The sequence below is a fragment of the Sciurus carolinensis genome, chromosome 5 (assembly GCF_902686445.1).
Source record: "Sciurus carolinensis chromosome 5, mSciCar1.2, whole genome shotgun sequence".
NCBI lineage: Eukaryota > Metazoa > Chordata > Mammalia > Rodentia > Sciuridae > Sciurus > Sciurus carolinensis.
This window is the reverse complement of record NC_062217.1, coordinates 105809375-105825044: the sequence shown is the minus strand read 5'-3', so window position 1 is coordinate 105825044 and position 15670 is coordinate 105809375. Positions and strand designations below refer to the sequence as shown.

Below are 15670 nucleotides of genomic sequence, written 5' to 3'. Positions count from 1 at the left end.
GTCACTGGAATTATACACATGCACCACCATACCCAGTTCTTTCCAACTTTGAACCATGAAATCCCAGGAGTCACTTGGAAAAAATTCTTAAACAGATTTTAAGAAATTTAGTTTTAGAGCTAATTTTCTAACTATGGTTCAAAGAGTCAAGATGATAACACTCATGATAGGACAACCAGCCTATCCTGGTTGGATAAATGAAAACAATAAAATTTAATATTTATTGTAAGACAGTAACAATGATTTTTTGCACTTCATTATAAATCTAGCTTTAGCAAGAATTTTACTCAGTCTTTTAGCAAGAACCCTTTCCTCACCTTGATATCTGATCACCATTGATACCTGATAGGGTTCCTCTTTCTCCACCATGCTCAGGTGATATTTGATGACCCTGTTCAGACTGTAGCAACCCTCCTGTTTGTTCAGTCGAAAGTCCCTTACTCTTGATGTTTCAGTAATGATGTTCAGCCTCTTCCTTGACTATACATTTTCACTTCCCCTGCTAAAGTTAGAGTTAACCCAATCTGCCTCCCCAATGCAGAATCCCATTGCAGTGATCCCTAGACCATTCAAGAGGGTCATGATTAAAGTCTGCCATACTTTGCTTTAATAAGCATAACTGGATAATTTTAATATAATAAAATTATGAAAGCTTAACTGTCTATGGAAGTTAATACTAATTCTAATGTACAAAGGTATAGCTACTCATATGACAAACATTTATTCTACAGAAACATAAACAAAAAAAACCTAAGGCATGGAACTGGTCTCATTACCAGTTTGAGTTATTGGCCTTTCCCTGAGTGCTTTCAAAAAAAAAAAAAAATACAGTAAATATATTGGCTAAAAACAAATCTCCTCAAATTAGCCAATGTTGATGGAAGAAAATGTTAAAATAATTTCTCTATTTATATAGGCTTTTGCTCAGCAACTCCAAGTTTTATTCATTAAATGTATCACTCAGATTATGCATATAAAAATATCTAGTATTGCTATTTAGGCAATCATTGCTTCAATGTATCAAACATGGGTATTATTTATATTCTAACTTTATATACTTAATAACTTGGAAAATGTTTTAAATTAAAAAACACTTGATATGGTATTGGTACCAAAATAGAAAGGTAGATCAATGGAACAGAATAGAGGACATAGACACAAACTCAAATAAATATAATTTTCTCATATTAGACAAAGGGGCCAAAAACATGCAATGGAGAAAAGATAGCCTCTTCAACAAATGGTGCTGGGAGAATTGGAAATCCATATGCAACAGAATGAAACTAAACCCATATCTCTCACCATTCACGAAACTAAACTCAAAATGAATTAAGGACCTCGGAATCAGACCAGAGACCCTGCAGATTATAGAAGAAAAAGTAGGTCCAGATCTTCAACATGTTGGCTTAGGACCAGACTTCCCCAACAGGACTCCCATAGCACAAGAAATAAAAGCAAGAATCAATAACTGGGATAGATTCAAACTAAAAAGCTTTCTCTCAGCAAAGGAAGCTATCAGCAATGCGAAGAAAGAGCCTACAGAGTGGGAGAAAATCTTTGCCAATCATACTTCAGATAGAGCACTAATCTCCAGAATCTCAAAAAACTCTACACCAAGAATGCAAATAATCCAATCGACAAATGGGCTAAGGAAATGAATAGACACTTCACAGAAGAAGATGTACAAGAAATCAACAAACATATGGAAAAATGTTCAACATCTCTAGTAATAAGAGAAATGCAAATCAAAACCACCCTAAGATTCCATCTCACTCCAATTAGAATGGCGATTATGAAGAATACAAGCAACAACAAGTGTTGGCGAGGATGTGGGGAGAAAGGTACACTCATACATTGCTGGTTGGGCTGCAAATTAGTGCAGCCACTCTGGAAAGCAGTGTGGAGATTCCTTAGAAAACTTGAATGCAATCACCATTTGACCCAGCTATCCCACTCCTGGGCCTATACCCAAAGGACTTAAAATCAGCATACTACAGGGATACAGTCACATCAATGTTAATACCTGCTCAATTCACAATAGCCAGATTGTGGAACCAACCTAGATGTCCTTCAATTGATGAATGGATAAAGAAACTGTGGTGTATATATATACAATGGAATATTACTCAGCCATAAAAAATGATAAAATTATGGTATTTGCAGGCAAATGGGTGGAATTGGAGAATATCATGCTAAGTGAGATAAGCCAATCTCAAAAAACCAAAGGACAAATGATATCGCTAATAAGTGGATGATGACACATAATGAGGGGTGGTAGGGGTTAGTGTTAGGGTTAGAGTTAGGGTTAGGGAGGGGGGCAAGAATGGAGGAAGGAAGGACTGTATAGAGGGAAAAGAGGGGTGGGAGGTGTTGGGGGAAGGGAAAAAATAACAGAATGAATCAAACAACATTACCCTATGTAAATTTATGATTACACAAATGGTATGCCTTTACTCCATGTACAAACAGAGAAACAACATGTATCCCATTTGCTTACAATAAAAAAAAAGTTAAAAAAAAAGACACTTGCCTAAAATTTATTAATTATAAAGCATGGGTTTTAGTGCTTTTAGAAGATTCCTCAAAAAAGATGTTGTTTAATTAAGTAGGTAAAGAATTGAAATAATAAGACATTCTAAGCATTCGAATAACTAATGAGGTGTAAAAAATGGAACATTTCATCAACACAACTGAAATTTTATTCAATAAACAAAAGTAAATTAATCCCTTAGTCCTAGAAAGGCAATTAAGAGTAATCTACAAAATACTGGATCCAAATACTGGATCCAAATCTTGGATCTACGTAACCTCTCCCCTGCCAAAAAAAACCCAATGATATAGAAGTTTAATTTTTGAAAATATTAAAGTCATAAAGAATGTTAATGACTAACACATTAATTACCCTAATTAATTGAAGCACTTTTTAAGTGAAAGACAATAAAACATTCTAGTCAAATTTCCCAGGAGCTTAAAGAATCAAGAACCTTAGATTTAGGTTCAAAGTGCCTGGAAAAGAAGTTGATCCTTCTCTCAGTGTGTGACCTTGAGTAATTCATTTATGTCCTTGGTTTCTTCTTCTATTATAACACAGCCAATTAATAGGCATGTTACAAGGTGCAAATAAATGATCTGTGTAACAGGGTTATTCAGGTCCATGCGTTTCTCTCATATTGATCAGTATATTACAGTCTTTAGTCTCTAAATTCCATTTCTCTACCACCATGTGTTCACAGACTGAGCACATTTACAACTCCTTGACAGAGGAACAATTCCTTGAAGGCAGGTAACCTTGGCAACAGGTTGGAGGAGGGGAAAGTACTCTAAAGGTATTAGCACTTTACTTCCTTTTGAATCAGCCCCCAGTCTTCCTGACCCTATTATTCATTACCTACACTGACTGTCCCACTGCCCCACCTCTTTGGGAGTTATAAAATAGGTTTCTGTGATAAGGGAGGATCCTGGAGATGTGGTTACAAATGATAATAACATCAGAATGGTAGTTTTCATAATTAAGGCTGTGGGAGATTTTCCCATACCAAGCCCCATCTTCCAGGGACTTGTCTATCAGATAAGGCTCCCTGTGGTTTTTAGTTATCCTACCTTGTCTTTTCCTTGCTCACCCATTCTTACTGGCTAGCTACCTAACAAGTGCTTCTGAAAATCCACAAAGCCCTAAATATCAGGATTGCCAAAGCCTTATGTAAAATCTCCCAAGTACAGTTCTGTCATGAAGGCAAATGTGAAGTTTACCTTTCAAAGTCAGATGGAATTACATTTATTATGAATTTATATGTTTCCACTCTATCAACTGTTCAACTCCATGACCACATTAGTTATGAGTTTATGAGTGATAGTCATGCTCATAAGCTGTGAAATCAATTTGATTTTTTCAGTTCTTCCAGTGATGGCTGTTATCTTTTTCTATTTAATGTATGTATATTTGAACCTCAAAATGCCAAAACACTTGTGTAAATTTTTGGATGAATTTGCTGAAAGGCAGATATTTATTAAAGAAGAAACAATCCCTTAGAATCAATTGTGCAATATACAGTGGTTCATTCAACAACAAATATGGTGGAGAGACAGGCCAATTGTGATGGCAAACATCTGCAATCCCAGTTACTCAAGAGGTTGAGGCAGGAGGATTGCAAATTTGACACCAGCATGGGCAAGTTAGCAAGACTGTCTCAAAAATAAAATTGTAAAATGGTCTGAGGCTGTAGATCAGTAAGCAAGATATCAAGTTCAATGAACAGTATTGTAAAAAAAAGGTGGGGAAATTCAGATAAAAATCAGCATATTCATACATACACATAGACACACACATGCACACAACTAAGCTTATAAGATGTCTGATTTATTCAATTAGTACCAAAAAGTGATGACATTTTTAATTTTAAAATATTTAAATGATAAAATTGTATAAAGTCATGTAAGTGATGATTTGTTATATGAACACATTGTGTAATCATTACCATAATTCAATTAATTAACATATCCATCACTACCTAGTTATCCTTGTATGTATATGAATGAGTGTATTTAAGCATGTGAGTGTGGTAAGGACCATTAGTATGACCTACTTTATTAAATTTCAAGTAAAGAAATAAATACTACTGATAGTCACCATATTACATTTGATTCCCAGAACTTATCTTGTTAACGGCAAGATAACCTTTTGATAAACCTCTCCCCATTTTCCTATCCCTTCCTTGTCCCAGTCTCTGACAAACACCATTCTACTGTCTGCTTCTGTAAGTTTGACTTTTTAAATCCAAATATAAGTGAGATAAAGTAATCTTTGTCTTTCTGTGTCTGGTTTATTTCACTTAACATTTTCCATATTTATTTCTATTTTCTTAAATGACAAAATTCCCTTCTTTCAATGACAAATATACATGTGTTTAAATGAATTTTTTTTTCCATCAATTTGGTGAAAACATATATTGTTTTCATACATTAGGTATTGTGAATAATGTTGCATGGAATGTGGAGGTGGGGTGCAGATATTTGAGACATTAATTTTATTTCCTTTGGGTATGTATATATGGAATATTATATTGATTTACATTTCCACCAACAGTTTACAATATTTTCTTTTACTCTTTCACCAACACTTAACTTTTTCTTATTTTTGTAACAACCATCTTAACAGATGTGAAGTGACACCTTTTCATGGTTTTCGACATGCATTTTCTTGATTATCAGTGATACTGAGCAACTTTTAAGCACCTGTACACCATCTGTTTACCTTCTTTGAAAAAAATCTATTCTGATTCTTGGCCAATTTCTACCTTGATTTGTTTGTTTTCTTGCTAGTAATTTGTACATTCCTTAGAGATTGGATATTGACTCTTTTTGGCTTGCAAATATTTTCTCCCCTCCATTAGTTATTAGAATCCTATGCTTTTTTTTTTTTTTTTTTTTTTTTTTTTTTTTGGGTGTGGGGATCGAACCCAGGGCCTTGTGCTTGCAAGGCAAGCACTGTACCGACTGAGCTATCTCCCCAGCCCAGTTATTAGAATCCTAGTCCAGAGTTCCAATAGACCAGACTCAGTCACTTGCCCCAATTAACCAAACAGGAGACAAATGGCAGTAAGCAAAGTAAAGAAATTTATTCTGTAAGGCCACATTTTGAAGGAACAGAAACCACAGTATCCTAAACTCTGTATTTGGGGAACTCTGGATTATAAAGGATAAAAGTGGGTGTGAGGTAAGAAATAAGCATAATGAAGCAGTTTTGGTCAAACAGTAGTCTAGTTGCTCATTACCTCAGGTTTGATTCTGCAAGGTCCCTCTTGTACCAGGAGGTCATTTTGCTTTAGGGGGACTTCAGGTTCCATCATGATGATTGCTCCTACATAGGGGGCAATTTCGATTCCCCTCATGTGGTATACGCCTACAGGGTTCACCATTCCTGGAATCCGAAATAAATTGAGAAGGACTCAAAAAGAGAGAAACCACAGGAACAAAATGGACTCAGTTAAGACAGGGAGTGGATCCTCTTTCTGGGGTTGCATGAAGAACAATTTTAAAGGAGCTGCTGTTATGTAGGTCACAATTTCATTTTGCTTTTAATTTATTTTGTTCTGAAGAAATTTTTAATTTGATGTAGTCCCATTTATTTATTTTGACTTCTGTTGCCTATACTTTTGGACTCATATCCAAAAACAAAACAAAACAAAAGACATTACCAAGACCAAGATAGAAAATTAAATGACTCACTCAAAGTCACAGAACTACAAAGGGGCAAATCAGAAATTTAAAACTAAGTCACTAACTTTAAACACAGAGCTTTTCCTCCATTGTCTGGCTAGGAAAGAAGATACATGGATGTGTAATTTCTGTTTCTTCTTCAAACATTAATATTCCAATAAGGTATTCTCCTGACTGCCTTAAATTGACTCTCAAAAATATGTTCTACAAAGATCAAGGGGTTTATTATTAAAATGTTTGGTTAAACACTATGATGTTTTAGAAATATATTTTCCCCTGCCTGTGACTGTGATGAATGTTCTCTTAGTTTATTTTTATTCTTCTTTTTCCTGAAAAGTTATGATTTTTGCATGCAGTGAGTTCTTTTATGTTTGTCAATTAAAAATGTAGAGATAAAAGATAATCCCACTAAATGCTATTGGCAGCATGCCCACTGTGAAACAACCCTCCTCTTACTCTATCTTACTCTTTGTGTAAGTTGGCTGAACAAACTGAGACATCCTTATCTGGCTCCAGATGGTGATGAAAAATCATGACAGACTGTCATTAATAGTTTGTTCCTAAGAATCTATATCATATTGTTGTAAACAGGTGGCACATAAGAGATCTTCCCCTGAATGAGGCACTACTTTGAATATAGCAGCTGTTCTGATAAATTTACTTTTTTCTATTTTGCAATACTATAAAATTCTATCTTAGAAAATCAGAAATGTCTTTCAGATAGAACTTTTCTTTCCTTAACTGGTACAGAAAGAAATATAATATCTACTTTAACAATTATCAAAACTAGTAAAATTATATTTCTGCTAAAAATAAAAATACTTGTTATTAAATGCATTTATATCCCAAAAGATACTTTAAAGGTATTTTAATACCCATAATTTTTCAAAAAATATTCCCTCCCAGTTTAGCAAATATCCTCTTTTTTCAATTAGTGAGGTATCAAAGTAAATTTCATAGAGGGAGCTAGAAGTTTATGCCTTAAAAAGTCTACCGCCATTCCATCGCTCTAATCAAAGCTTTCAATTATCCATGGTCTATGGTGTAGGGATAGTTTAGGAATAATTACTGAACTCTCGTAATTTTATTTATTTCCCTCATAATGTCTTTTTTTTTTTTTAAGTTAGAGAGTGCAAGAGAATGTTGCACATCTATAACTATTCTTCAAATTCAACTCTAAACTTGCCTTTAGAAATAATGGTGCATACCTGTAACCCCAGGAACTAAGGATACTGAAGCAGGATGATAGCAAGTTTCAGACCAGGCTTAGCAACTTAGTGAGACTGTGTGACAAAATAGAAAATAAAAAGGTCTGAGGATGTAGTTCAGTGGTACAGCATCCCTGGTTCAATTCACAGTACTGCAGAAATAAACTTGTCTGTGGCAAACTATTAGGCTTATGTTTTAATATTTCCTAAAATATTTCTGACAGATAGAACTGAGATAATCAGGGACCAGCATGTGTACAAGGGGGCAGATGCACTCCCAAAGCCTGAAAATAATGACCTATTACCCATAAAAAGTATGGTAAGTATCTGGTGTCTTCCCTAATCCCTCACTTTCCCAAATGATCTTATCAGCCATAGAAACAAGGTGTATTATAAAAATCAGGATGCCTTTGCCATAACATCTTCAAGAATAAACTCAAATGACAGAACAAGACAGCTGAAGATCACCACAGAAAAACAGAAGACAGACTCCCAGGCCTATAATCTATTAATATCAAAAACAAGATGTGTGTTTTCTTCCAGCGCCACCTATGTGCTTTCTCAGCAGCTACAATAGCTGAACCTTACCCCAAGGCCAGGATCACACCGCCACCAGGAGCACAAGAGTTTCTGGGACACCAACAACCCCTTCTTCAAGGCCAGAATGTTGGACCAATCCTGCAACCCCTACACATCAATGTCTCCTTCCTTCGTCTGGTGGTCAGTCTGACTTCATTCTCAATCAACACAGTTTCAACTCTTCTCAAGGAGAATTCCCCAGCTCAGTTAAAGTCTTGCCTCTATGTTCATGCTCACTTGTCTCAGTTTTGTTTCTACATTAACTGAGTCAGAAATTTCCATCTCTGGTATCAGTACTAAAATGGGAATAAAGGAATCTAGACCCTAAGGAATGCCTGAAAGCCATCTGTTTTTCCTCTGGTCAAACTAAAAAATGCAATCTAAAAATAATATTCTTGTTTGCTACCACATAAAAAATTAAATAACAATTCTAACACTGAGATAAAATATAAAAAGTACAGTTATCATTTGCTAAATATTTAAAATTTCAGGCATATAAACTAAGCATTTTATGGAAATTCCTTATCTCTTGTTTTTTTTTTTTTTTTTTTTTTTGGTGGTGGTACTGGGGATTGAACCCAGGGGTGCAACATTGAGCTACATCCTCAGCTCTTTTCTTTTTTTTTTTAATTTTTTTTTTAAATTTTGAGACAGGGCTTCACTATATTGTTCCAGTTGGATTTGAACTTGTGACCTCTTGCCTCAGCCTCTTGAGTTGCTGTAATTACAGGCATGCCTGTAATAAAATAAAAAAGGAATGGGGATATAGGTCAATAATACAGCACTTGCCTATGGTGAGTTGGGGGGAGGAATAAGTGTCAGAAGAAATGCATAAATTATCCTTATATCAAAAGCACATGATTACAGCTGTGGTGGAGCATGCCTGTCATTCCAGTGACTTGGGATGCAGAGGCTGGAGGACTACAAGTTGGAGAGGACAGACAATCTAATTTGCTTGACTATCATAATTTGAGCATGTTAAAGTACATCAAAATATCGTGCTTTACATCTTCAATATATGCAATAAAGAAAAAATCTATCTTCTCTCTCAAATAAAAAAAGAAAACATGATTATAAATATTAAATGTAAACCTTTTTAAAGGAATAGATTTTCCTCACAGATTTCACAACCAGGTAAAAGATTTTCAAACAAAGTTCATTTTAATTATCATCAACTCAAAGTCAAAGGAGTGTTCCTGTAAACTGTCATTTAAGAAAATGTTTCTGGCAGTTTTTCTCCTACTATTTATTAAGCAATTAACACTTTTAACATCAAAGTTTGCAAAAAGCTCAATGAAGATCTGTTTGAGAATGAAAACCGATTTTGTGTGGTAATACATGCCTATAATCATAGCTACTGGAAAGTCTGAGACAGGAATATCAAAAATTTGAGGCAAGCCTGGACAATTTAATGAGCCCATATTTCAAAATGAAATGAAAATGGCTGGAGTATGGTTCAGTGGAGGAGCACTTGCCTAGCATGTGCAAGTGCCTGGGTTCAATTCCTTGGACCCCTCCCTGACAAAAAAAAAAGGAATAAAATCTGAAAAAAGTAATATTATCCCCAAAATAATTACAATATGACTAATACTGTTTAAAAGCTAATTATGTGCTGTAAGGAAAGAAGAGATTTTTCTCCCAGTTTTTTAGGGTTTCTATCTGTGTATGAAAGGAAAACTAATCTGTCCAAGATCACATTATCAGTAATAACAAAGTAAGGATAACCTGTCTCATGATAACCTTCTTAATCCCTGTGTAAGCTACCCACCTGAGGTTTAGTTTCTCCATTTACTGCTGTAGCTACTTAATAAATTAGTTAATATTCAACTCCAAGATATATATTTGACTTACTTAATTGGAGATATTACAGCTATACCTTCCGGATTATACACATTCTAGTCTCCAATTCTATACATTTGGAATTTCCAAACTATGCATTTGGAATTTCCTGAATTATATGGCTCAACTAAAAGGTTTAATAAATTCCCTGGTATAGTCTAATTTTCTGCCAAGTTTAAGGACTACTGAATTAGATTAATAACTTGTTTAAATGGAAAATAACATCAATTTCTGGAAAAATGCATAATACTATAATATCAATGGAAGAGTTGCACAATCAGGCCCTGATAAGCTTGCAGTCAGGAGGAATTTTTGAGTTTATAACCTAGGATTTATAGGATTTGAAATTTTAAAAGGAACTGCATGCACATCTGTTATACTTTGAACCTTATATAAAACTAACTGATTCAGTAAATTATGCATGGTTTCCATAATAGACTCTTTGTTTAATGATTCTCAATCCTTTGTCATTAAAAGTCCAGGTTAAAGATTTTCTCCAAGAATTAGCATGATAATCAAAACCAGATTACTTAATGGGTAACAATACTAAGATAATGTTGTCTAGATTTAAAGTTCTCGGTATTTAAGCATGAAACAGATACTGCTTTATCCAAAAAACCTTCCCAACAGTCCATATTTATTATAGATTTTAGATAATAACACATAATTGTTTCAACAAAACACATAATTTGAAGAAATTTGAAAAAAGAAATCAGAAGTCAAAATTTCCTCAAAAATCTCTTTTTTTTTCCTTAAAATTCATCAAAATACATGATGGATCATCATGATTCCTGAGATGGTTGTTAGGGCTATTTGCAAATATTTCAAATATTCTCTTTCTAGGCACATGGAAATATTGAACATTCTTTGCACATTTGAATTTTGAACTTGGCATGCAACTCTTTTTAACAAATGAAAATGTAAGAGTGCCACATGTCATGACTAGAAGGAAGTTTTAGGTGCCAGTGCACCTAAGCTACATTTTCTTTTGATTTGAAATACAACTGAAAATTTTCAGATGATGATCCTGGGTCCAGGAGTGAAAAGTTCAGGAAGCTGAGCTACTAATGATGGATGAGCTACTCATGAGCTAGTGATGGAGGACAAATGAGGCTGGGCACCCAAGGAATTAGTGGAAGAAGGTTTATTTTGGTCTACAGTGGTCCAGAGGAGGATCATGCCTAAAAACCTCTGGACTATGCATCTGGAAATACTTTTTTTTTTCTCTTTTTCTTTTTAAGGTAAATTTTATTGTGTGTACTTAAGGTATGCAACATGATGCTATATGATATGAGTAGATAGTAAAAAGTTTCCTATAATGAAGCAAATTAATATATCCATTATCTCCTATAGTTACTCATTTGTTTGTTTTGTACCTAGAGTAAATAATATCTACTCTGAATCCCAGATACAGTACAATTTTATTACCTATAGTCCTTGTGTTGTACTTTGGATTTCTAGATTTGTTCATATTATACATATTTGTTATTTTGTATCCTCTAGAGATACAGAACAGAACAGTGATTACCAGAGGGGCATGGTGGGAAAAAATGGAAATTCTTTAATCTTTATACTCAGTAGGAGTAGGGGTTTGAAGGTTTACATGAAAAGTGCTTTTTGTTCCATTTTTTCAGACTTGACAGAGGTTTCACAAATCTTTACCACAGAAAGCAGAAGTAACAATTCTTGTACACCATTAAGTTAGCAGGCTAATTTAGCTTTTACAAGACAAAGCCCTTGACCCTTAAGGAAAATAGGAAGTTTCAAACCACATTGAGTTCTTTGCAGAAATTTTTGCTAATATTTGTTAATAAGAACAATTATGGCGTGGGTGTCTAGAGAAGCTTAATTAAAATTCTTTGGTGGAGGAGGGGGCGCCACTACACTAGCTCAGGATGAACATAGCATGTGAGCAAAAAATAAACCTCTGTTACTTTAAGCCCTAAGACCTGGGGTTGTATGTTACTATAAAGCTGCCTAACTCACCATGCCTGATTCATTTGCATTTCATTCTCATGCTTTTCTTTAAAATATATGGCTACATCAAAATGATCCTTTTCAGATCTGAATTTGTAATTTAAAATTAATTTTGTTAAAAAAAGTATAAATACAAATTAGAAACAGATAAATATCTGTTACGAGAATCTGCTAAGAAAACTTAAGTTTTACTGAGCATGGTGACTTTCGCCTACAATCCCAGTTACTCAGAAAATGGAGTAACACAAGACTGAGGACAGCCTGGGTAACTTAGTGGGACCCTTTCTAAAAATAAAATTAAATAAAGATAGGGTGAAGGGCATCTCAAATCTTACCTAGCATCTGCAAGGACCTGGGTACAGCCCTCAGTTTTGCTGAAAAGAAAACAAAGAAAAACTAAAAGATGGCTCAAGTTTTCTTTATGTGTAGTTCATAATAATTATGAAGAGCATTATCATGAAGAAAAGAATCAGCACTGGGCCTTGAATGTGAGTGCAAGTTATGCAAAATAAGAAGAGTGGAATTTTATGTTGTTAACAATAAGAAAGCAATGGTCTTAAGGCTTTTTGAAAAGAAGGAGCAAATCTATCAGAATGCAATCAATAGCTGATGGCAGCAAAGGAGCTATTCTGTGTGTTGAGTTTCAAAGACAAATTGCTCTTTTATTGATAGCCATTCTCTGCTGTGTCCTATCTGAATGATGGAAAGGAACCAGTAGGGATTCAAAATTATAAAGGAAAGCACATTCATCTCGGGAAAAAGAAGCAAAGCTTTAAATATTTTCTTTAAAAAATAGTTATGAAAACATCTGATAATCATCTCTGCTTAATAGATTAATTCCCAAATTCCAAATCTTTTCTATATCAATAGCTTGTAAAGTTCTAGAAGCATGAGATTAATTTTTGCAGAAATATTCCTCATCTTTTTGAAAATTTGATTTTTCTCATTTTTAGAAACATTTTCTTATTTATTTGAGAAATTTAGAAGGTGCTTGTTATGGTTTGGATGTGAGGTATCCCCCAAAATCTCCCATGTGAGACAATACAGGAAGGTTCATAAGAGAAATGTTTGATTGTGAAGTCTTAATTCAATCAGTGACTTAATCCCTGATGGGATAAATTGAAGTGGTAGTGTGTGGTTGGAGGAAATTGGAATTGGGTGTGGATTTGGGGTATCTATTTTGTATATCTGGAGAAAGGAGACTCTCTCTGTTTCCTGATGATGCCAGCTGCTTCCGTCTGCCATGCTCTTCTGCCATAATGTTCTGCCTCACCTTGAGCCCTAAGGAATGGAGCCAGCCTTCTATGGACTGAGACCTCTGAAACTGTGAACCCTCGGACAAACCTTTACTCCTCTATAATTGTTCTGGTCAGATCATTTAGTCACAGCAGTAAAAAAACTGACTAAAAAAATGATGATGTGTGAGAATTGCTCATCATGACATAAAAATTGGGAGTGAATGTTTGAGTTATATAAATTTGTCAATTCCCTTTAAATTAATATAAAAATCCCACTGTAGCACTTTCTATAGTACTAGCAAATAATAGTCACTGCATTTGCTACAGAATCCTAGGCCAAAGAGACCTTACTCTGAGGATCCAACAGATCAGGTCCAGCCGATCACTACCCAAAATCAAACAGAAATGTAATGGTGAGCAGCATGAAATGGAACTTTAGTTGGTGCCACAACATGGGGAAGACAGGGTGGCCGTGTCTTTAGCCATGACTTTGAGGAGCTGACAACATCTTTGAGGTTTTACAGAAAGGGAAATAAAGGCAAGCTTTTTGAAGTTGTCAAAGCAGGTGATCTTGATCAGGTGTGGTCTATCCATCTTTGTGTCAGGCAAGGACTTGACCCTGCTAAGAAAGTTTCTGATGTATTACGGGGAAGGTTGGATCATCACAAGATCTTTATAAGATCAGACCTTGTTCCTGGAATCTAAAGTGACTCCAAATAAGAAAGAGGATGCCAAATGAAAGCAGAGATGCCAAGTCTTTAATCCAGTTTTTAGCCATTCATTGGAATTTATAGGAGAAAGTGAAGAGTTCAATTGCTCATTACCTATTTTCTTCCAAGAAAAAAAACTAAATGCATTTTCTCTTAAATCCTAATTTCATGTTTCAGGCTTGAATAGCACAACTGGTCTTTGACATAAAGTTTAATTATTAAGGGGAATCTACCCCAAGTATCAACTTGTTTTCATGTGTCAGATTACATCTCTCTTATATGTAAAATTTATGCTCGAATTCCACTAAAATAAGAGATTTCTTGAATGTTTCATAAGCCAGTCTTCCCTAGTGCAAAATACTGAAATAAATGAGACACACTGTATCCTATTCTGAATCCTGTTTCCTTTTTTCCTTCTGTGGTACTGAACATTGAACCCAGTGGTGCTTTACCACTGTGTTTTTTACTTTTTTGTTTTCAAATAGGGTCTCACTAAGTGCCCAGAATGGCCTCTAACTTGCAATCCTCCTTTCTTGATCTCCAAAGTGGTTGCCAAGACCTATTTTTTAACAAAAGTAATTATAATTTCACTGTTAAAATATGCATAATTAAACTACACTGAGACTTCACCTTTCCCCAGTTAGAATAGCAATCATCAAGAATATAAATAATAATGAATGCCAGTGAAGATGTGGGAAAGAACACACTTATACAATGTTGGTGGGATTACAAATTTGTACAACCCCTATGGAAATCAGTATGGAGATCCCTCAAAAGAGGATGTAGGAATGGAATCACCATATGACCCAGCTATTCTTCCTTAGAATTTGTACAAAACCTAAAATCAGCATACGATGACACATGCATATGAATGTTCATAGCAACATAGTTCACAATTGCCAAGTTATGGAAGCAGCCTAGGTGTTTGTCAACAGCTGAATGGAAAAAGAAAATGTGGTGTATACACAATGGAGTTCTATGTGACCATATAGAAGATGAAAAATATGACATTTGCTTATAAATGAATGAGGCTGGAGAACATTATGCTAAGTGAAAAGTCAATGGCCACATATTTTCTCTCATACATGGAAACTAAAGAGAAAAAAGGAATAAAACAATAAGAGGATTTCATGAAAGAAGATCAGTAGAAATAGGAGATCAAGGGAAGGGAAGGGAAGAAAAAGAATCAACCTACTTATGCTATTGCTTGAATTAATATATCACAATGAGTCTCACTCTTAGGTATAAAGAACACGCTAGTGGGGGGTATTATGGTTTGGATTGGGGTTTCCCCAAAAGCCCATGTTTGAGACAATTGTAATAAAATTTAGAGGTGAAATAATTGAGTATGAGAGTCTTAGATCAATCAGTGAATTAATCACCTCATAAGGATTACCTGTAGGCAGGTAAGGTATGGCTGGAGGGGGGGTCTCTGGGATGTGCCTTTGGGGTATATCTTTTGCATCTGGAGAGTGGAGTCTCTTTCTCTGCTTCTGATCATCATGTGAGTCACTTCACTCTGTTGCACTTCCACCATGATGTTCAGCCTCACCTTGAGCGCCGAGGAATGGAACCAGTTTTCTATGGATGGAGAACCATGAACCCTCACATAAACTTTTCTTCTTCTAATTTTGTTCTGGCTGAGATTTTTAGTCACAGAAGGAAAAAAAACTGACTAGAGCAGAAATTGGTACCGAGGAGTTGGTTGGTTGCTGTAACAAATCTGACCATGTAGTTCAGAAGACTGGAGTTTTTTGGAATTTGTTGGACAAATTTTGAGATGTGTAGCAGGCACTATTGGTAATTGGACTAGAGGCTATTCATGTTATGTTTTGGTTGAGGAGATGGCTGCATATTGCTCATGTCCTCAGAATTTCTGTGAGGCTGATTTTAAAAGCAATGG

General features: G+C 35.0%; 1 pseudogene; it reads right to left on the bottom strand.

Moving 5' to 3' along the window:
* LOC124985708 (glutamate dehydrogenase 1, mitochondrial-like) overlaps positions 1-15670 on the bottom strand; it is a 74235-nt pseudogene that overhangs the window by 45869 nt on the left and 12696 nt on the right.